Raw genomic sequence first — 23,206 nt, forward strand, 5'->3', positions numbered from 1 at the left:
GAGGTGTCCTCTGAGGCCGCCAAGTCCACGTGATGAGTGTTCCCCCTAATCAAAGCGGAGGTGCCATCCGCCCGGGCTGGCAGGTGCCACTTTGCTCTGGAAGAGGAACGTTTCTCTTAATGAGCAAAAATTTCCACCCCCATTTTGTTCTTGTGCTCAGAACTTGGCGGAAGCGGGGAGCCCCTGTTTTCTAAGTCAGCAAACACTACCTAAGAGCCTGACTATTACATAATCTTGGGGTTTGGGCAACTTCACCATCTTGGAGGCCCTGGAGTGGCAGGGTTTCCTGACCACCCTGCCTGCTTCAGCAGGGCAGGCGTGCTGCCCCTGGATCACAGCAGCCTCTCCTGGTTGCCTGCGAGGAAGCAACTGCTGAGCAGGGATCAGTGACAGCATATTGCACAGCAGCAGATGGCTTCTATATTTAGAGGCCCTTCTGAGGAAGGATTAATGCCATTGAGAACACACCACAGGCCGAGAAAATGAGAGTGAGTGCTCCAAATAAATCCCGAGAAAGCCTCCCTTTGTCTCCTGGTGTGGGCTGAGCTGTGTGCCCCCAAAAAATATTCATACGTGACATCTTGACCCCCAGTACTTCTGAATGTGATGGTGTTTGGAGATAAGGTCTTTACAGAGGTGATCAAGATAAATTGAGGCATTGGGGGGCACAGGACCAGTGTCCTTATAAGAAGAGATTAGGACACAGATGCTGGCAGAGGCAGAGCCAAGGAAAGAGACCCCAGAAGAAACCAGTCCTGCCGAGGCCTTGATCTTGGACTTCTAGAACTACAGGCCTATAAGAAAATCTGTTTCTATTATTTAAGACCATGGTCTGTGGAACTTTATTATGCAGCCTCAGTGAATTACTACACACACCCATACCCCACCCCAAGTTCCTAGGACCCAGCACTATTTGCAGGTTGACCTCGGTAAGATGCCCCCACTCACCCCTTGGGCTCCTTGACCTGCCCCTTTTGAGGTTCCCATCCTCTAAGCACCTGGCTCTCTTCCCTGTCACCCAAAACACACCATGACCTTTCACACCACTGAGCCTTAGTGCATGACCTTCTCTTTGCAAGGATCACTCTCTTTGCCCCCCTTCTCCCCTTGAAAAATGCTTTTCACCTTCCAGATTCAGGTGGCCCCCATAAGCCTCTGGTCCGCACCTGGAGCTCTTTCTGCTCTGAGCCCCCTCTTACTTCTCCTCCTGCACACAGCCTGACCTTGAACTCCCACACATAGTCACCCCTCAGTCAGTGTCCGTGGGATGAGGTAACACATTTATGAAGGCCAAGTCATGGAGTGAGAAAAAGGAACCCACAATGACCAGCCAGTCTTGGCCACCTGAAATGGTCTGTGTAATGGACACAGTGCAATGACAAAGCCCCATACCAGAAAAGAAACTCAAAATTTTGTAAGCTGAGTGTTATCTCACTTCTGACACTACTTAGCCCTGTGATTCTGAACAACACCTATCCTCTCAGTCTCAAGTTAGACCACTTCATCTCTAATGCCAAAAAAAAAAAAAAAAAAAAACTAAGGGTATGTGAATCTATAGACATCAACAAAATAAAATAAAGGGACCTTTTACCCTTCCACCCACATGTGTATTCATGCATTAACTTATTGCACATTTACTGAGCACCTACCACTTGCTAAGGGATTAGAAGTCTCCAGGGAAGCAACATCTGAGCAGGAGCTTGCATAGGGAGCCTGAGAAATGAAAGATAGCATTTCCATAGAAATTGAGTTTCCCAACTTCAAAGGATCCTTCCAACTCTTAGCAACATTATGCTTTGCCATTCCAAACACAGAAGAGTACTTCTGCCCAGCAGAGTGAGTGGGAGGAAGGGATGGAAGACAGCTCCGGGTGGGAACATGGCAGACAAAGGTCAGAGGTAGAAGGGCAAAGAGCACACTGAGCAGCAGGAGAGTGGGGGCACATTCTGGATACATGAGTTTCTGAAGGGTGTGGGTACCAGGGCAGTGGGCGCATTGTGGAGGGGATTAAATATTAACCTCAGAGTCTTCACTGAATTCAGGGGTAGTGGACCGCACCAGTTTTCTGAGCTGGAAAGTGATAGATTTGTGTGCTGAAGATAACCTGTTGGATGGTGCTTGTGAATAGTGTGGAGATGTTGATTCCGTTCAGAGACCTTGGCAAAGACTCAGGAGATGTAGGATGGGTCAGGGGGCAGGCCCAGGTCTGGGATGGATGTTTCTCTCAGATTGCTCAGCTCCCAGACCCCCTGGACAGCACTCTGGTCACTGTCACGCCTGAATCCTTGGCAGGCCGTCCCAGCAGGACTGCTGATAACTTCATTGGATCCCAAATCCCCAACAGAAATGAAAGAGATTTAAATTCAATCATCAGTTGAAATACATCTCTTCCCATCAGCTCCAATCCATTACCACTAGATAGGCGTGTGTGTGCACACACACACACACACAGAGTCTTTGTTTTTCCATGGGAAGTCAGAGAGTTGTGTAGCCTATTATTTAGTTTAGAGAAGATCTGTGTGGTTTAAATTGAAGGCTTTGGACAAATTGCATTTGAAATTGAAAGGGGGTGAAGTAGCCAGATGTATCATCAATTTAGGAAGATAACTAGAGTATTTGGTTGCTACCAGTGCCTGTTTTAGCCCACTGTTACTTAAAATAAAAGACCACAAGCTGGGTAACTCTAAATTTCTCAATCTGGGCCTTTGACAGGAAACGGAAGGATTCGTCTGCAGAATTCTTTATTTTTCATTAAGACCCAGGCCTTTCTTTCCCCAATGAATGAAGAGCAAGCTGAGCTTTATTCTCTGCCTCCCTCTCAGCAGAGTCCATTTGGAAAACAGTTTGGCTAATTACGTATGGATGGAAGAGGCGTGCAGGGCCAGGATTTCCGAGAAGAGCAAGTATAGAAGAGTTCCAGAAGACAGGTCTTCTTGCCTAAAGACGGGAAGAGGGGTGTCTGTGAGTCTCTGAAAGCAATAGACTCAAAAGTCCATGAGCAAAGAACAGCCTCATCATGCCCTATAATATCTGCAAAAGCATCTTAGAAACTGAAACAGTTTATAAATGTAAATATTATTGTTATATATTATTATGAAAACATTTATCAGGAATGGACCCATCAGGATGAGAGAAAACATTGTGCATTTATTGAGCACCTACAACTTGCCAGGAGAGCTAGAAATTTCCAGGGAAGCAACACTGGAGCATGAGCTGACAGAGGGAGACTGAGAAATGAGAAAATAGCATTTCCATCGAAATTCTGTTTCCCAATTTTAAAGCATCCTTCCAACTCTTAACAATACTATGCTTTGCCACAGGACGAAAGGTCTTTTTATTTTATTTTGTCCAAGGCTATGGAATCACAAACACTTAGGATTTTTTCCAAGACTAAAAATGAACTGGTCCAACTTGAGACTGAGAGGTTAGGTGACTTGTTCAGTATCACATCTCAAGTTGCCAGACGTACGCCTAGACACAGCTTTCCTAATTCTGCTTCCCCTAGAAGCAGAACAAAAAAATATGTTCTTCTCTGAAACGTCACCATTAAACACCTGCTCCTGAGAGGGTCTAAGGAAGGAGAGAAGGGCACCACGCCTAGGACAGGAATCTGCACACGCACACCTCACACAGGCTGCATGGACACACTATGTGATTAATGACCTGTTTTCTTTAAACTAAAATGCTTACTTTGAACTGAGATTCCTGCCCTGATGAAGCCTAAATGAGTGCCAGACATTGACACCATCAGATGTACCAGGGTCAAGATTACTAGGAGGGCCTCCCCGGTGGCACAGCAGTTGAGCGCTGGGTTGCGAAGCTGCCTGCAGCCTCTGCAGCGCCAGTTCAACCCCCGGCTGCTCCCCGGCCACCGGAGGAGGGTCCCACATGGCGCGCAGACCTCTCCTGCCGCCTGCTGCTCCCCTCAGCATTGTGCTTCAGTCTGCCTGTTCTGCTCCCCTCTCTGGCTCTGGTGAATTCTCTCACCCTACCAGCTTCTGACCGCCCCCAGTGCTTGTATAAATAAATAAATAAATCCTCAAATCCTTTAAAAAAAAAAAAAGATAACTAGGAGACTGATAAGTTCTGAAGGTTGATAACAAGTTCTGGGGAATGAACGTAATACATACCAGGAAGATCAGCTGCAATGGGCTGTTCTGATGGGCTGTTAGCTTAGGACTGTTTAACTCATCATAAAAAGGCCAACTCAAGATGAGACGGCAGAATGGTTCCTTCAGGGTGCTACACCCGCATTCTCTCAGATCCATGGCCAGCAATCTGAAAAATAAAAATGCTTGCAGATTCAATTCCTGTTTCGGCTCATTGGCTCCCTGGTAGTGACAGGCAGCACCAAGAACCCTGCCCATTTCCATGAACAGTACTCTGTGACATGGATTTAGGTGCCCCAAAAGGATAGATGCTAAAGTCTGAGCTATAGTCCCAGATGACATTGGGTTGGAGAATTGACTGAGAGGTAGTGTGATAGAGGTACAAGAAAGTAATCTTTCTGAGATTCAGGTTCTTCATTTGTCACTTGGAATCATGTCACTTACAATCTCATAAAGTTATCTCAAGAATTAAATGAGATAGTATATGTAAAAAATATTTTTGGCAAATGATAAGCACAGATGTAGTAAGTGCTCAAATAAATGATAGCTACTACTATCATTACTTTTTTATTATTACTGCAATCATTCCCTTTCATTAAATTTGGAAAAAAACAACTTGGAATCTCATCCTAGTCTCTAAAAACAGCTAGAGCAAGTCCCACTTTCAGTTGTAAGAGTTTAAAAATATTTCAAATGGAAGGCAGACCGGTTGGGGGATGGGAGGGAGTACTGAGGTATCTGGGAAGGAAAGATATCACAGATGGTCCATCAGGAACTTCACAGAGTGTCACATCCAGAGGTACCTGCCAGCTCAACCAGGGATGAATCTTCTATGAGGACCAGATGCTACTAATTGGCGAGGAATCCTGTGGCTGCCACCCAAGGAAGACAAATTCTTTGTCACCACATGGCTGTTGTTAGTTGTTGTTTTTCTAAGTGGAATGAGTTAACTCCTTCAAATAATCATATCAGCATTGATCTCTAAACCCCATGTCCACATTAGGAAATTCTTATGATACTGGGACCTCTATTTCATTCATTCTGATTCTTTGCACAACAGAGAGTCCTCTCTGTTCAGTCCTGTCTGCTCTGGGAGAACAATGAGCACACCCTCCACGTGGGACTTGAACTTAGTGATCCGGTGTGGGGCTCCATATGGACTTGGCAGCTCAATGCTTCCACTCCCTGTGCCCCTTCCCCTCTGTCACTCTCCTCCACATCTCTCCCATTTGCAGACATGGACTGGTCTTTGCCCTCCTTTGGGGGCCCCTAGAGCCCAGCAGAGAGCCAGCCACATGGCAGAGCTTTGCTCAACAAGGAGATAAATATGACCTGGGCCCCAGTTACATTTTCAGCATTTCCTGTCTCTTCAAATCCCATACCTCAAATTAACACCATCTGCTCCCATCTCATCAAATTATTTTCCATCTCTGGAATACATCATACACTCCCACACACCCATGCCTTCGTACTCACTTGTCTAGAATCCTCGGTATGGAGTGGGCCAAACCCCATAAAAGTTGCATATTAGAGTGCAGAGGTCATCACAACTGCAGCCTAAGACTGGCTCACTGCCTGCTGTTGTCAGCAGCGTGTGATTGGAATACACCCACACCTGTCTGTTTACACAGCATCTATGGCAGCTTCAGGCTACAATGCAGCAGAGTTTTGGAGGACCAGCCTCTAAGCCTGCCTGATGGGGCTACAGTAGTTGAGGCTGCCTGCTCCAGGCTCTGGGCCCAGCCCTCCAGTCTCACCCACAGATGCCCTGAGGGCCTGCTGGAAACTGGGGGCTGAGCACAACCGCCATGACAACCACAAAGATGGAGCGGGTGGCTGCTCTGCCTTTTATCATTTTGGACTTCTAGGTTCTGGGGCTTTGCTTCTGATTGGTGACCAGCTGCTTCTTCCATGTGTGAAACTGTAAGCATAGGCACAGGCACCAGGCTCTCTCCCCCGGGGTTTCCTCAGTTTCAGTTGAATAGTTATTCAAGATTATATGGCCTGTTGAGCCTTAAATATTTACTTTTGGGCCCATTTTCAGAAGCTGCTGACCCTCATTTCAGCACAAACTGCAGAGTGAGAGGGACGTCAGTGTGTGCCCAGATCTACCCCTGAACAATAAGTAGCCATGGGAGATTTGCTACCCACTGAGTTGGGGTTCTTTCTCTCTAAAAAGAAAACAAAAGACTATTTGACAAAGTGGGGATTAAAAAACAGAATATAATGTGGGAAAGGGTTTGGTTTTGTACCCAGCAAAGGGTGTATGCTCAATAAAATTCTCTCCTCTTTCCTCAGGCATTCGCTCAGATTGCATAATACTGTGTTACACCCTGGGGGGCTTAAACAAGGGACATTTACTTCTCACAGTTCTGAAGGCTGAAAGTCCAAGATCAAGGCACCAGCATGGTCAGGTGAGCACCCTTCCCTGGTTCAGAGATGGCAGGTTCTCACTGTGCCCTCACGTGGTGGAGAGAGTCTCTTTGAAAAGGGAACTAATCCCATCTTGAGCTCCACCCTCCTGACCTAGTCATGTTTCACGTCTGTCAGCTTGGACACTGAGCATTCCGGATAGCTTAGCTATGAAATAGAAAAATACCTAAGTCCCCAAAGAGGCAGAGAGATGCCCTGGAATAGAGTAAGCCACATCCGACTATATCAGGAGACATTTACTACTTGAACCATTTTAGAGTTTGCTACTCAATACATCATGACCCCTCCTAAGGCATCTCTCAATCATAACAAAAACATATGCATTAGTTCAGCTAAATTCCATCTTCTTTGTTCTCTATTCCTTGAACTTCAGAATTGGCAAGTCATGACGATGGGCTCATGGGTCATACAGAAAAGGTGGCAGTCCAACAAAAGGAAAAAGATAGGATAAATATCATAACAAAATGGAATAACTATATAAGGGGGAGAAAAGAACTTTTTTCAGCTTTCCAGCTGAAATTTTCAACCCCTTCAAAATTCCTAAAATTCCTTATTTAAAAAAATACAAAAAGCTTCTTAAATACAAAAGCTATTGTCTGGAAAGTAAGAAAATGCCTCCAAGCCAAAAAAATTAAATGGGACCAGGAATCCAGGAACATGGTAAAATGCAGAGGCTGCCCTAGGGTAGCTTTCAATCCCCCAAGATCCTGTACCCCCACTTCATTCACCCCCACATAGGGAAAGAAGACAGGCTCAGGATCCCTCAAAGTTTGGGAATAAGATCAGACATTTTGTGCAATACCACAATCTGAGGGATACACTTTCAAGGAGCCAAGAACTAGAAAGAAATCTCCCCTTGCAAGACATGATTCAGAGGTCAGCTGTGGCTGAGCCTTCCTTACAAGGAGAGCGATGGGGTGGCAGGTGGGGACTACTACATAGTGTCCCTTGAGAATTCCCAGCCACAAGCACATATTCACAGGGATTGGGGACTGAGTTTATTGTACAGTCATGAGCCACATAATCATGCTCAGCAAGGCACCACACATGTGAATGGGGGCCCCTCTGTGTAGTGTAGGTGTGTAGTTTGTATAATTACACTCTGATATTTAAATGACAAAATCACGTAACAATGCATTTCCCAGAATATATCCTCACCATTAAGCAGTGCCTGACTGTATTTGATTTTTTTTAAAGCCCAACTTAAAAATTTAAAGTGGTCCTGAGTTAGTAGTGCCTCCAAGCCACTGGCAAGTAGCCCAAGCAACCTGAAGCAAACCTGCATGTTCTTAATGTACCCTCAAAAAATTATCACAGGCATGTGTGCTAAGAAATATGAGTTTACAACAAAAAAAAAAAAACACAAAACATATGAGGGGAAAAAAATATGAGAATCAAAAAAAAAAGCTTAGGAGACACAGAGCTACAAACAAAGGCTTTGTCGACATGCAGCATGTCCTATAGTGTCCTATAGGGATATCACACATGGAAATCCCAGGGGACAATAAAGAGACCAAATTATCCAAGAACTGGGGTTAGGGTTGAACAGAAAATGCCCAAAAGTTGACCAGTGGTCTGCAGTGGCACCCTACAAGAGGTGGGGTATCCCCATCATGAAAGTCATTTGGGGGTACCACACAAGTACCTGGAGAAGTGGCCCCATTGAGAAGGAGACAGAGGTCACTCACAGGGACCTAGGATGCACAAAGGTGGTCAGGGAGTCAAGAACCACCCTTGACCTCAGACCTGGGAGTAGTCCAGAGATGGGGCTTCTCCAGCTCACCCTGCTTTGTCCCATTCTCCCCTATGTCAACAAAAGTAGGTGGGATAAAGAAATGCTGCCCACCAGCAACTTGAAAAAAATTAATGAATATTAAACTCAATGCCTTACTCTGTTCAGGCTGCGTAACAAGTAACATGGACTGGGGGTGGTAGGGGAATGGGGTGGGAGTGGGTATCAACAATAGAAATATATCTGTTCTGGAGGTTCCAACTTCCAAGTTGGAGATAAGGGCACTAATGTGCCAGGTTCTGGTGAGCTCTCTTTCCCAGGTTGCAGACAGCTGACATGTTATACCCTCACAGGGCAGAAAGGGAGTGAGAATTTTCTGGGGTCCCTTTCATAAAGGCACGAGTTCCATTAATGAGCACTTTACCCTCATGACCTAATCACCTTCTGAAGTGCCCATCTTCTAATACCATCACATTGGGGTTCAGGATTGCAACACACTAAAGAGGGGTGGGGTAAGGGGAGCACAAAGATTCAGCCCTTAAAAATTTTATTTGACTTTGGGTAGAACATGAAAGAAATAAAGAAGTGAACGATGAAAATGAATTAACCAAACTCTCAAAATGAAAAGGCAGAGAGAAGGAGATATCTGAGTTTAGAAGTGTCTAAGATCCAGAGTAAATAGTCTCAGTTTCACAAAATTACCCCTTTCAGTTTCAATCTTTTATATTTTAATCATCTGCAGCCCTGGACATGGTCTTTACCATGAAGATGAGGGCTCAGAATGAACACAAGGATAATGAAGGTGAAACACTATTATATTTAATACTATAATATCATTAAAGCAACTGTAGTCAGAGATCAAGGACTTTTCAAATTAATTATTTCTTGTTCCAACATATACCATGAAATGGGCTTTCTAAATCAGAATGGCACAGTCCAACCTTTTCTTTATTAAGATAATTCTATTTTATTTCTTGGATTGCTGCAGCCTAGACAAGTTTTATAAATATTTAAGAGAAAGATTAGATGGGAAAATGCTGGATAATGCGTGAATAGCAACCATTTGACTGAGAGGGCAGTACACTGAGAACTGAGTTTAGGCTCTTCCTGCATACACACAGAAATTCTGCAAACCTGGACAGTCCTTTCCTAGAAAGATTGCAGTTCTGGTAACTACAATGAATGCCTGTATGTCCTTCCTGATTCACATTTTCCATTTCCATGCCAGAGTTAGGAAGGAAAATCACTGCTCAAAATATGCTCATTAAGCCCACTCTGAATTGAGTCTTAATGGTCAGCAGTAAAAATCAGGCAAAATATTGATAACTTGCCTATCAATGGTGTCTCCAGGGGGACCTCTAATGTCTTGAAGAACTCATCATCTGCAGAAATCAATTTCACCCCTAATTTTGGGCTCCAAAGAAATCTAAGTGTTCACAAAGACTATGTATGAACCTTGGAAATATTTGAGGAGCTTGTCCCCAGTCCATGTAGAGTGACCCCCAAGGTGTGACAAGAGTCCTGTCCACATGAGGGTGTGCACTATAATGATTTATAAGAAAATCTATGTATATGTAATTGGTAAAACATATATATTTGGTCTTCATCCACAATCCCTGGTTGATAGTTCCCAAAGCCTTAGTATTTTCTACGTTTCAAGGATGATAAAGGTGTCTTTTGTTATGTTAAAGAGAAAAAGCACCTAAGGATGAGGGCTGTTTCCCTGGAGAACCAACCTTGTGATTAGAGGGTTGAAAGGTCAGCCCCGCCAGCCCCACACTCAACTACAGCGAAGGGAAGGCCAAGGGCTGCAGATTGCATTCATTTGCCAATGGCCAGTGATTCCATAAAAAACCAAGAGGGAGAGCTTCAGGGAGCTCTAGGTTCATGACCACGCAGAGATCTGGGGAGAAGGGCACGTGTGGAGACGGCATGAAATCTGAGTGCCCATTCCCCATTCCTTGTTCATCGTGCATCTCTTCCCTCTGGCTGCTCCTGCTTTCCACCACCTCTCATAGATCCAGCCAAGTGGGCTTTTCTCTTCTTTCCTCATCTCTTGGAAGGAAAGCTTGCAAGCAGGATAGATTGTAGAGTTTCATTGATTATATGGTTTCTTTTGCTGAAACAGCTCTGGTAGTTGCTCCAGGATTCTAGACAACATTGATGAGGATTAATGATCATGTAAATAGGTATTTAAAATAAATAAAAGGATGAAAACAGGGATTAGGGAGAAACTACAGTGGGTTAATAAATTAGGTGTTCGACTGTAAGTTCCTACAAGATGATTTTAGCAATTAGTGGGAAACATTTTGTCACAAACAAAATAAATCTGCAATCAGAAAATAATTTGCAATCAGCTTTGCAAGTAAAATAGCATACTTTCCTGTCATTCGAAGGCATTTTGAGAATTAAATGATCAAGTCAAGAGTGATGCTTTCAGAAGGTAAATGGTTAGAACCGATTATCCTGGCAATTAGTCAACTGTGAAGCATCAACTGGGGAGCCATTTCACAGAAGTGTTTCCTTGGAAGAAGCTGTCCCACCTCAGAGAGAGCAGAGATGCCTTGGTGTGGGGAGGTTGATGGTCCCTTTCTGGAAATCAGCAAATGTGCTCATATAAAGCCTCTGCCAGGTACGAAGGTGGCTGTCACCCTGAATTGGTGTCTTGAGGCCAGTTTCTCTGTGTGTAAGTTTCCCTACACTAACAAGCAGTTCTCGGACAGCAGCAGGGATTCCAGGAATTCAATGCAATTCAAACATTTTTGACACAGATACAGTGTCAGATTCCACAGGTCTCCCAAGACTGCCCTCCACTTCAATTGTCTGTCTCAAGTCCAGGTTGTTCCCTGTGTAAATCAGGGATTTCCAGGACCCCTTTCCAGATCTCAGGGACTCAGGCTGCTACTTGTGCTTCTGACAGACTTGTATAAAGCAGAGGTGGCCACAACACCCTTCTCAGTTTCTATTCACTTGCTAGAGCAGGTCACAGAAATCAGGAAACCTGTTTACTCACTAGATCACTGATTGTCTGCAAAGGCTATTATTCAGGAGTGAATCTTGTTGATCCATAGAGAAATATCCATTCTTCATCTGCCTTTGGCCAGCCAGAAAATTAAAAGTTGCCAGATACATTTTTTGAACAGTCACAGGTAGACAGGTGAGCAAGACACTGTTTCAACATTCATATCTGGCTAGCGTGCTTTCAAGACATTTTGACTTAATATTAAGAAGGGGGAAGATGAATACAGGCTCATCAGACCAAAAAGCACTATTGACAGAGTGACCGTACAGCTCACTTATTATACAAGTGAGGAAACTGAGGCACAGGGCAGTTGAGCAATTCAAACTGAGGTCCTGTGCTGTTTCATGTTGAGTTGGGGTTGGGGAAGGAAAGACCACCACATTCAGTTATTTGAGGTTAGCTTCCATCCTCAAAATTTCCTCTTGGTCATTCTGCATTTGAGATGGGAAGTGTCTCATATGAATGTTCATTTTCTAAAGACTTGTGCAAAATAGCTGTAGATAATTGCTTTCTCTGAAGCATGCACCATGGAGATGACAGCATTTGTTTCTTTCAATACTGCTGAAGGTTAAAGCCTGTCACATCTGAACCCCAACACCTATCTTGGAGATTCCCTTTCATGAGGTGCCTTGACAGATATCAGTCCATGACATGCACCAGAGAACCTTTTCAAAACTGACTGCTGTCCGCTCAAAGGCCAGCAGAGAGAAGGCACTCAAATTTGGGGTTGAATAAGAGAGCAAAGGACAGTTTTTCTGGGTTTTGTTATGAAGCAGCAATTCTCAAGAAAGGACTTTTATTTGACTCTAATTTTCCCAGCTCTGCTCAGCCAAAGTTCATGTCAAGTTGACCTTAATTCATTTACTTTCTTGGATATGCTTCAAGCTCAACTACATTAACTCTTCCTTCCTGGTGGGCTCCCATGCTCATTGCAAACCCCTTTCCTGGATCTGGCAGGGAATTGCCTGTAATTACCCTTAATGTACTCCTGGAGCAAAGATACGCACGTTAAGAGCCAAAATAGAAGGTTAACTACAAACTGTGCAGTAATGCAATTACCTCCCAATTATCCCTTTCAACGCTTAGGGAATGAATAGGAGACATTAAACCCAATTCTGCAGCAGAGTCCCTGGTTATTGGAGAGAAGGGTGGAGGTAAGGAGGGGCAGAAGAAGGGAAAAAATAAGGAAGGTTGCTGCGTCTATGAATGCCAGGGAATGCTGGTCATGCCTTACTGGAATTACTCTTATGGGCATGAATGTCTTTCAAATTCTTTTAGTTGTTGTACCCTGTGGAAGATAGGTCGGGTTACCAGAGTAGCCCATATCTAAGCCTCTCTACTCAGTAATAATTTAATGAAAAATCCTATATAGAACGGTACATTATCCCCTGCCCCAGGAGCACCTCTCTGGGGCCTAATATGTCTGGGACAAGCAATTCATCCAACACTCACTTGTTGGTTGGGATGAATAGGAAATGTCCAACTGGGGCTATACCATAAAACAAGGGTCCTGCAAAACAGGGGAGACCTGGAAAGGTATTTAAGGCAGACTAACTTTAAGCCTAGAAGGAAGATTCAAGTGCAAAGAACTGGGGGCAAGCATTTGAGATCTAAGTTCTTTGAGAGAATACTGGCTGGAATGTGGTGGTATAATGGCCTCCAAGGCCGTGATGGTGGTCAAAACAGAAACCCCGAACAGAGCACTATCAGTGTGGTTGAGATAACTCCCATGGGGTGTGCAGAGAAGGCAAGGGCAGGAGAAGGGGATAGGTAGGGATGGCTAACCATGGATGGAGAACAGGATTACTACTCAGAGATCAGCAACTGACAGGCAGGCAGAGAGATGAAACAAGAATCCTGGAAAAAGCACACTCAGTGTCAGGACCAGAAGTTGGAGACTAGGTCAGTAGGTTAGGAGCCAGGTAAGCACCCTACCAAGTGGGAGGTGAGGAGCAAAGGTGGGATTGAAGAAGAGTCCTGGACACCTAATGTGAAGAGTACTGGGCATTCCAGCTGCCAGGAACATGTGACAAGGGGACAGGCCAGCCTCATCAAGCTCCAGGGTCAGGACAGGCACTGGCATCAGAAGAGAAACCACTTGGCAGGGCCTAATTGGGAAGGGGCGGGGAAGGGTCTGTTCCAGGTATGCCTGAACTAGCTTCGAAAAGCCTGGCCCGCCAACAGCCACTCGCATGGAAAGCTGCCTGGCCCCATCGAGCGCTCTTCCAAACACAGCCCCGGGAAGACACGCTAGGCTGTAACAAAGCCAGCCGTGCCCCCGACAAGCCTTTTATCAGGCCAGTTGCTCCATTTTGTTTCACATAATTTATTGCTCAGTACATATCGATAATACAATTGTCAGCCCAGCAGACATTTTCCATTTTAATAGTTCGCATGAGATACCACATTATCGATCCTCCACCACTAAATAAAAAACTCGTTTGTCAGGAGAGCACAGAATGGCTTTTAATGGACACAGCCAAACACCTGCTACTAGTTAGGGAAGAAAAATAACCATCCAGCCGCAAGGACATTTGGAAGCTGCATTGAAATACTTCGTTTTAGGGTTTAGCATGGCTCTCAGAAAACAGGGGGTGCCTTCACCAAATGCCCAAATGCTGCCTCTCTCTTTGACAGCAGGAAAAGCTACCGTCCACCCAGTATTACACGTGCCAAGCATTTTCACTTTCTGTACCTCACCTTACATATTCCTCACAGCAGTCCTACAAAAGTACGCTTTGCCACGTTGCCACATAGGCTCTGGGAAGTGAGGCATAAGAAAAGGAGATTAGGACCCAGACACACAAAAAGGGAAGACCAGGTGAGGACACAGAAATAAGACAGCAGGTAGCAAGCCAAGGAGAGAGGCCTCAGAAAAAATCAATCCTGCAGACACCTTTATCTCAGACTTAGCCCCCAGAACTGTGAAAGCAAATTTCCATGTGTCTGCTATATCTCTTCTGTCTTCAGGAGTTTTCCCCTCCCAATGATTGTCTGAGTTTTTGCCTCAGTCACTAATTTTTAACAATGTCACTGAGGTATATTTAACACACAGTAAGATGCATATATTTAAATTGCACAATTTGATAAATTTGATATATGAAAACACTTGTGAACCATCACCACATTCAACAAAATAATCATATCATCTCCCCCAAGATTTTCTTTGTACCCTTTGTAATTCCTACCCCCAATCCCACTGCAGGCAATCACTGACCTGCCTTCTGTCCCTATTGGTTGTTTACATCTTTCAGTTTTATAGAAATGCAATTGTACAGTAAGTGTTTTTATGAGGGGAGGGAGGGACTGGCCTGGCTTCTTTCACTGACATAATTATAAGATTCATCCATGTCGTCGATCAATAGTTCATTCCTTTTCATGTTGGTAGTATTCTATTGCATGGATATATCACAGTCTATATTTCACCTATTGATAAACACTTGGGTTGTTTCTCGTTTTTGTCTATTACAAGTAAAACCACCTTAAATTTTCATTTGCATTAAATTTTCATTTGCATCTCTCTAGTATCTAGAATCAGACTAGCTGGATAATACAGTTGGTGTATGTCTAACTTTGGGAGAACTACCACACTATTTTCCCAAGAGGCTACATCCTTTACACTCCCACCAGTGTGGAATGGCAATTCTAGTTCCTCAGTTATTCATCAATCCCTGTTGTCTGGCCCCTGTTTATTGTTCTAGCCATTCTCACAGGTGAGCGGGGTACATCGCTGTGGCTTTAATTTGTATTTCCTTCATGCAGAATGATGTTGAGCATCTTTTCAGGCACTTATTTGCCATTCATACATCCTCTATGGTGAATTGCCTATTCTGAACATAAGTCTGGTATATATATTTCCTCTCCAGCCTCTGGTTTATTTTTTCATTCTATCGCTAATTCATTCTCAAACACATTTCTGGAGTTTTTGAAAGATCAGAAGTTTTTCATTTTGATGAAGTTCCATTTTGCCATTTTTTTCCTCCTAAAAATTGAACTTGTGATGTTTAATCAAAGAATCTCTGCATAACCCAAGGTCAAATATGACCCCAGTTAGGCCTCCCTTCATTGTCCTTCACTTACAAGCCTGTGGGCATCTTCCCAAAATGCAGGCAAGAGGCTCAGTCTTTGGGGCTCAGACATGAAAACAATGTTGGCATCCCGCCCCTTGGCATCAACAATATTTTTTTCCATCCAAGGACTCAGGCAGCATGAGGTACAGATGACCAAGAAGGTTGGGTGAAGAAAGGCCTTTTGAGGCAATACCTGCTTTTTTCCCCTGAGATTGGGTTCCAGGTGAGTGGGCTCCATATTCCCCACATCCAGAGAAACACACCCTAGATGATGTAACTTCTCATTTTTTTTTTTTTTAGTGGGGGGAAATTAGCAAGAGTTTATGAAATCTGGAGTCACAGAAAGAATGCAACTCTATATGTATCTGAACTACCTGGCCTTTCATATATTAATATGAATAATCATAATAGTGATAAGATCTATGGTAAAATTGTAATAGTAATAATCTTTGGAGCACAGTGTAGCATTAGTGACTTACATTATCTCTCATGATTTCTTCTAATACTTTCATATTTTACTTTTAGTTGTTTGATCCAATTGGAATGTATCCTGGTATAGACAAGAAGTGTGGTTCCAGCTATTTTTCTCTCCAGAAGGCTACCTAGTTGTCCTAATCCAATTTATGGATCCATCTATTTATTTCTCCACTAATTTGAAATTCTTCATCATTTATTAAATGTTTCCATGTGTTCGGAAAGTTTGGAACTATTCTGTTCCATTGATCTGATTATCCACACATAAGCATCTTGCTATTTTAATTACCATGACTTTAAAATGTTTTGCTATCTCCCTACTCTCCCCAAAACTCTTTCAAAACTTTTTGGTGTAATCATTATTTAACTTGTACTTTAGTATCATCTAATCTAGCCTGAAATCAGGAATGATTTCAAAACTACTGTAGATTTCCACACTTCAACCCAGTTGTACTGAATAGGACTCTTCACGGGCAGAGTCCCCAAAGCTGTGTTTTCAATAAGTGCCCCTGGCATCAGCCCACTGGCCGGTGTGTAGGAGCCAGAGTGCAGAACAGTCACGTGGCGTTGTAACTGAGGAGACGGCCTACCAGGTACATGTGGCACTTGCTGCAGGCACCATGGCTCTCTAGGGACTTGCCCAACCCTAGGGCTGGGGACACATGCATTCTCACCTGATGAATTGAACAACAAAAGAATGAATGCAGAGAAAACTGACACTTCTCATGGAAGAGACCCCTGGAAGTTCTCATGGGGAAACACCTGCCAATTAGACACCTCTAAGAGAGACTCGCTGGTTGGAGAGGACGAGGAGAGAGAGTGCCTTACTGAGGGGCCAGCAGAGCCAGGAGAGGGGAGGCTGATACGACAAGCTGACACACCAGCCGGGACACCGTTCTCACACAAGTGGGCTTGCATTTGTCCTGGTGGCTGAGGGAGATACCACAACTTCCAGCTTGGGTAGAAGAAGCAAAGGATGAGTTCAGAGGAGCTGTGTGTACTAACCAGTCCCTGAAGAGCCTAATTCATGGCAGCCAGGACTAGCCTCCTAAAGAAGAAAGCCCAGGGGCAGAGGCACTTCAATCCCAGGACAAGAGGGCCCCCACTGCGGGGAGGGAGGCCACGGCCCGGCCAGGAAGAGCCAGGGCGGCTTGATAGCTGGGGCTTTTAGAAGGATAGCAGATGAGGGGAATCCATCTATCTCTCTCGCTCCCCTTGTGTTTCTCCCTCTGCCCATAAAGAAAATTCCTGCTCAACTCCTTACCTGCAAAGAGAACGCAGACTGCAGGTGCTCATCAGGACCCTTCCCCGCCCCTTTATTAGCTCCTCTCCATTGAAAGGTCTGATTCTCTAAAGGCAGATTGTCCCAGCAAAGCTGTCAACATGGACACCTAGCCAGGAGTGGCCCCAGCAGTGGGAGGGGGCAGGGTGGAACAGCTGAGACCTGTTCCATCAGAGAACTTGACCTTCAATTCATACATCTCACAGGAACGTGAGATGCTGGACTGGCTTTGCATCCATTTCTGGAACCCCTGAGCAAGCAGGCACTTGGCCAGCATCACCAAAATGAGTGTATGTGAAAGTGTGCCAAGTGGTATGGAAACCTCTCAGCCATGCTGGCAAAAGCAAGCTTCTTGTGCCTCATAAAATCTTCATGCCACACAGATGGAATCAGCAGCAGCTGCACGTCTTCGTGGGGACTGGGAGGGGAGAGCTTGAGAGCCACCATCTGGGAGTTTGCCATGTCATCACTTGCTTTAGGTAACACTCTCCATAAGGCTTCATAGCCTTTGCCATTAAAGCAGTACATCTGCTAATTGTGTCTATTGGCATCTTTCCACCCATCATGTCACCATCCCGTTGTGACAGTGACTCAGTGACAGAGGGCACCAATGTCTCAGCTCATTCCCTCTCACGTGCAATTTATTAATAGTCAGAGGTTGCAGGTCAGAGATTCCTCCCTATTGGAGGTGCCATTAATTTGCAGTGGCCAGGACTAGCCTCGTCTGGCAGATAAGCTTACAGGAGTAGAGATGAGTTCATGAGACTATCTGGTGGCCTGAAAGCTAGTGTGACCTTAAGCAGAGGTTCTCAAAGTTTGGGCCCCAGAGCAGCAGTTGATGATGGAATTAACAAGTCCAATGTCTATTTTTTAAACTATGTACAACTCCTCCAGTGAAATTTTTGTGTGTGCACGAGCTAAAAAACATTGAGAAATGATCAGATTTCTTTTCTCTGTTCTTCTTTATTATGGTTATAGCTGCTGAATCTTGACTAGCATTCTATCTAATACACTTGAATCAGAAGTGCAGAATAGAAATACAGAGAAATGGGAAGGAACAATTCATTAAAATATGAAGACAAAGATTTCTATGGAATATAAACTGTATATAAATTATATATTGTGACATATTATAGATAGCAAAGATTTTGCAAAAGTGTTATTGGTTCCATCAATAAGTGTTTGTAAAAATTAATCATATTATGATTCCATGGTTATATGATTTCATCCTTGTGGTGTTTTATAAATCCTTAAGAATAGAATTGTAGCTTGTGTTTGGATATCTAGTTAGAAAACTTGAATTATGAGATGATTGCATCAGATCAAACAGTGAACTAGGAGAGGTTTCAGCTCTTCCATCCCTGTTCTCTGTCATGGTGCAGGATGAGGAACCAGAGGGTTGGGCTAGACTCCCAGAGACCTTAGGAAAATAACAGGACCTCTCTGGACCTCCATTTCCTCATCTGTAAAAATCAAGGAATTGAATTATATAGGCTCATGTTCCTGCGATTCTGATTACGTGCTGATCCAGTCATGCATGCAAAGTACTGAATATTGAAATAATTGCTTCAGGTTGACCATTTCATCACTGTCAACTGCCCAGAATTGCATGGAGGGGCAGCACTTTCTTCTCTAGTTATGTAGTGCTTATAATTACACTTTACATGAGTTAATAAAGGAAACAAATGTTCTCTTTTGATAGGAGTTGTCCTGAGGCTGCACACACTGTGTATGTTAGGGCTGTTTATCTGTCTCACCTAAATGAGACCAGGCCTTGCTTGTCCATGACTTTAGGCTGTCCCTCTGGTCTACCTCATCTCATCTGTGCTCCTGATCAGAGGTAGCAGTGTATCTTGGGGAGTGTTTACCCTGAAGCTATTAGGAGGCCATCAGAAGGGTTGTTTGTGAAGGGCTATGGTCTATAAAACCCTCCCCACATATACACACATGCTTGAAAACAGGTCTCAAAGGTGATAAACTTGGAGGAAATGAGGAGGACAAAAGTTCAAAATGGATGGAGGTAGGGGCCAAAGAGATTGCTAGAAGGGTGTCTCAAAGCACCCTGCCTCAGTTGTCAAAGTCACCAATGTAACAACTTCAGATCTCTCTCAGTCTGACCTTCTGCCCCTCTCTTCTTTTGAGGGTCCTGGTGATTACATTAGCCCTGCCTATATTATCCAAAATAACCTCCCCACTGCAAGATCTTTAACTTAATCACATTTGCAAAGTCCCTGTTGCCGTAACATTCACTTTGGAGCCATCAGGGTATACACATCTTTGGGAACCATTATTTCCCCTACCACAGTTCTTAACTCACCAAGCTTCTATTTCCTCATTGTAACATGGGCTCAGGAAAAACAGTACCTATATAGGGTTGTGAAGATCAAATGACTTACTACTTTTCAAGTGCTTCAGACAGAGCCTGATATGTGGTATGAACTCAGAATCATGGTAATTTCTCTGTCCATCTGGACAAATTTGTGGTATTCCCTCCTTCAGCACTGGAGTCCTGGTTTCGATTTTTCTTGACTATTGTCCACAATACAAATACACTTTAGAGACCCAGGGCGCCCAGTGATTTATACAGCTATAGTGCTAAAATAAATGTTTCACAAACAAAATTTCACTGCACTCTGTGTAATGGATTCTGATAAATTCCCATTCATTCAACTTCATTTTTCATATGATGAAATAAACCAGTGAAGACTAAGGAAGATTTCAATGCTGGTGTCCTAATTCACTACCTTTTCTTTTTTTCTACCTGGTATAACCAACAGCCAGAAGAATCCATTCCAGCCTTCAGAGACCTGCCTTCGGATGATCCTGCTTTACCAAAGTAACCTCAGTAAGCTGAAAGAAAGCAGGAACTGAGAAATAGGGGCCATCACTGACTCTGTGGACTTCTGCTTTCACGTGTCAGCATTCAAAAACTTTCGGTCATTGAGTGGCTTTAAGGAAGCTGACAAGCTTTAATTTGTCAACCTTCTGGTGTTAACGCTGGAGAGCACCTAATTGTCATGTCCTCCTGATTCACACCGAGTGGCTGCGGTGAGCTGCCGCCGACCTATCATGGCCACAAGGTTTCTGTGACAGCTTCTCTTGCCAATCCTGCAAATACTGTCATTGGATTTGACAAACTGACAAGACAGCACTGTCAATCTCCCAGATGGGTGAGGAACCACAGTGACTGACAAAATCTAAGGGTCACTATGAATCTGATGGTGACTGTGTTCAGCAGCTGACAGCTGATGAAGTCTGCCCCTGGTGGTTCAAAGCCTCTATGTTTTTCACCTTGACTGTCCTGAGAAATACATAGATGACTGACATGCATGTGGGTTTCACTCAGGATATGACAGGCCTTGTCGAGGCCTTTGAAAAGTCTCTGCTGCCACCAAACAAAGCGGCTGGCTGGTCGTCCTCCACCTTGTCCCTCTTTCCAGTCACCTGATGAGCTTGTGACTTTCCCTGAGTCACAGGGGCCTTGGTGTTAGATCTGAGGGTCTGTTCCACACCCAATGCAACTCCACAGTGTGGTAGGTAACACCCAAGGACACCAGGACTAGAGACTTCACGGTGGACATATATAATAATAAGCATGGACACAGGATTGGAGTTACATCATGTCAACACACATGACACCTAACTACAGCTGGTTGTACTCTCCCCGGGCTATGCACTATAATCCTCTAGGAGTTTTAAACAAGTATCCATACTGGGCCAAACTCCCAGAGATTCTGATTCTATTGATCTGAGGTGGGGTCTGCATTCAGTATTTTTAAATAGCTCCCAGGGCGTTGAGTTGTATAGAAAGAGTTAAGAAGCCCCTGGAAGCTGACAGCCTGGGTTCAAATCCAGGCCCCACCACTCACTAGCTGTGTAAATGTGAACCGTTACTTCATTGTTCTGGGTCTCAGTTTCCTTGTCTAGCAAACTGAGAGTGATGATAATAAGACTCAGACTGTTTGTAAGGTTTGAATGAATTATTAGCTATAAAGTCCTTATTCATTGCGTGAGGGAACATGTGAGCTGTAGATGGTAGCTGCCTCAGTCCTTCCTCAGCCACAGCTTTGTTTCCATGGTTTTAGTGACCTCTCTGGTCAACGGTGGTCCAACTATATTATGTCCAATGTGATATTTTGAGAGAAATCACATTCATATAATTTCTATTACAGCATGTTATAATTGCTCTTGTACTGTTACTATTGTTAATATTTTCCTGGGCTTAATGTATAGATAAAACTTTATCATAACTATGTACATATGGAAAAACACACACAGAGTTCAGTATTACCTGCGGTCAGGCACCCACCGGAAGTCTTGGAACATGCTCCCCAGGTTTTGAAAGAGATGGTTGTATTCCTATTATTTAAGAATTTCCTATATTTAAAAAAGACTTAGAGAGGAGACTTAACCAATCATGCAACGTAAAGTGCCCCTTCAGGTCTTTTTTCTAATATGGCATTTGAGAGAGAAGTCAAGGGTAACTGAAGTTTGGGGCATAGGCAATGAGATTTTGTCCTGCTTTTTGTCTTAATCAATCCTTGCAAAGGTCCTATTATACAGGTGAAAACTGAGGTTCTGAGAGGTTAAATAACTTAGATAAGACCAGGAAATCTGGGGGGCAGTCAATCCAAGAGTCTCGCTCCAAAGCTTCTATTTCTTCCAACTGCCTCATCCTGACGTCCCAGGTGAATCTGAGTCTGGTGTTTAAAAAAGTGATGAATATTGATGAGATGCATGAAAGAAAAGTCACCCCCTCCCTCAGATGGAAGCTACAGATTTGAGGCTGACTCTAAGTCCTTGGTGGTGCGTAACAGGCTGTGGCTTTAGAAGGAGATGGTCATGGGAGGGGCGGAGCAACATGGCGGCGAGGAGACGCTGCGAGTAAGATCTCCCATTTAAAAAAAGCTAATAGGGAGGAAAAGCGGCAGGTCCCAGTGAGAACTGGGACACGGAAGATAAACGGACGACTCCAGCAAACTACCCGAAGAAGAAAGTGGCCATAAAAGAGGACCAGAAGGGAGGAAAGTGCAGAACTCTGCTCCCCTCCCCCGCCCACAGAGGCGGCACGCTCCGACCCGCAGAGAGGAGGAAAAAAAACAAACTAAAATGACCAACAAGAACAAACTACGCAGCAAGCGGGACTGTGAGTGGAAAGGAACTATTTCAGCCACCACACCCCGTGAACGGGAGCTGCGGAGAACCCTGCAGGATTCGCCGCAGAGGTGAGCTCCAGGCGCCATTAAAGAGAGACCCCGCCCCCCAGGAGGAGGCCAGCACCAGCACACAGCCCCGGGCCGCCCGGTAAGCTTGCGCGGAAAAGCGGTGCACTGGAAAAGCAAACGCGGATTGGGATCGCTCGGAAAAGCAGTGTGGTTGAAAAGCAAACGCGGATCGGGATCGTGGCTGCCCAGGTCCCCGCGCCTGCGACCTAGGCTTGCGGGGAGACGTGCACAAAGACCCTCACTGAGGTGAAAGTCCCTCACTGAGTAAACAGGAACCAGGCACCCAGGCACGGGAGCGGGGTGCAAAAGACTTCATTCTGTGGACACTGAACTGGGCTACAGCCCACGTCCTGGACCTGAGGGCTTTGGAACTGAGACCGGGGCACGAAATTCGGGGCATGGGTTCTCCACGACGGTGGGGCACAAGGCAGACACAGCACCCCAAAGCCATTGAGGTTTACCCTACCATTCCCGCTCTGTTCCCTGTCCCACGGGGTGGAAAAATCAGCTCCCCAAGGGCTCTAGGAGAGATCTCTGGCGCCACCTAGCAACTTGAAACCAGCAGAGGCTCCTGGAGGAGCCAGTGGCCAGCTGGGGAGTTAGCCCACGCCGGGCCCCTTCCGACCAGTAGTCTGAGCCCACAGGGGGAGCGAGCACCCACAGCCGGGGCAGACCAGGTGCGCAGAAGAGTGTGCCTGAGACCAGACGCGCAGGGAGTGTGTCCCACATCACCATTTTAGAACAGGGACATTTCTTCAGTAAAGACTACCTGCAGAAGGCTTCCTCAGGAGGCAGAGGTGAGCGGGGGAAGTTCGCCCACGCCAGACCCCCTCTGGCCTGCAGTCCAAGCCCAGAGGGG

The 23,206-nt window shown here is 44.8% G+C and overlaps 1 long non-coding RNA gene across 2 annotated transcripts in view; it reads right to left on the reverse strand.

Moving 5' to 3' along the window:
• Positions 1 to 2,724: 2,724 nt before the first annotated feature.
• Positions 2,725 to 23,206, reverse strand: part of LOC119240138 (uncharacterized) — a 61,528-nt gene continuing 41,046 nt past the window's right edge. For both annotated transcript variants that reach the window (XR_005124086.2, XR_005124085.2), the window contains exons 2-3: positions 4,131 to 4,278; positions 2,725 to 2,937 (exon numbers count right to left, since the gene is read on the reverse strand). This is a non-coding gene — a long non-coding RNA (uncharacterized LOC119240138). The remainder of the gene's footprint in view (positions 2,938 to 4,130; positions 4,279 to 23,206) is intronic.

This window comes from Talpa occidentalis, unplaced genomic scaffold (assembly GCF_014898055.3).
Source record: "Talpa occidentalis isolate TD23 unplaced genomic scaffold, MPIMG_talOcc4v2.1 talOcc4.12, whole genome shotgun sequence".
Classification (NCBI taxonomy): domain Eukaryota; kingdom Metazoa; phylum Chordata; class Mammalia; order Eulipotyphla; family Talpidae; genus Talpa; species Talpa occidentalis.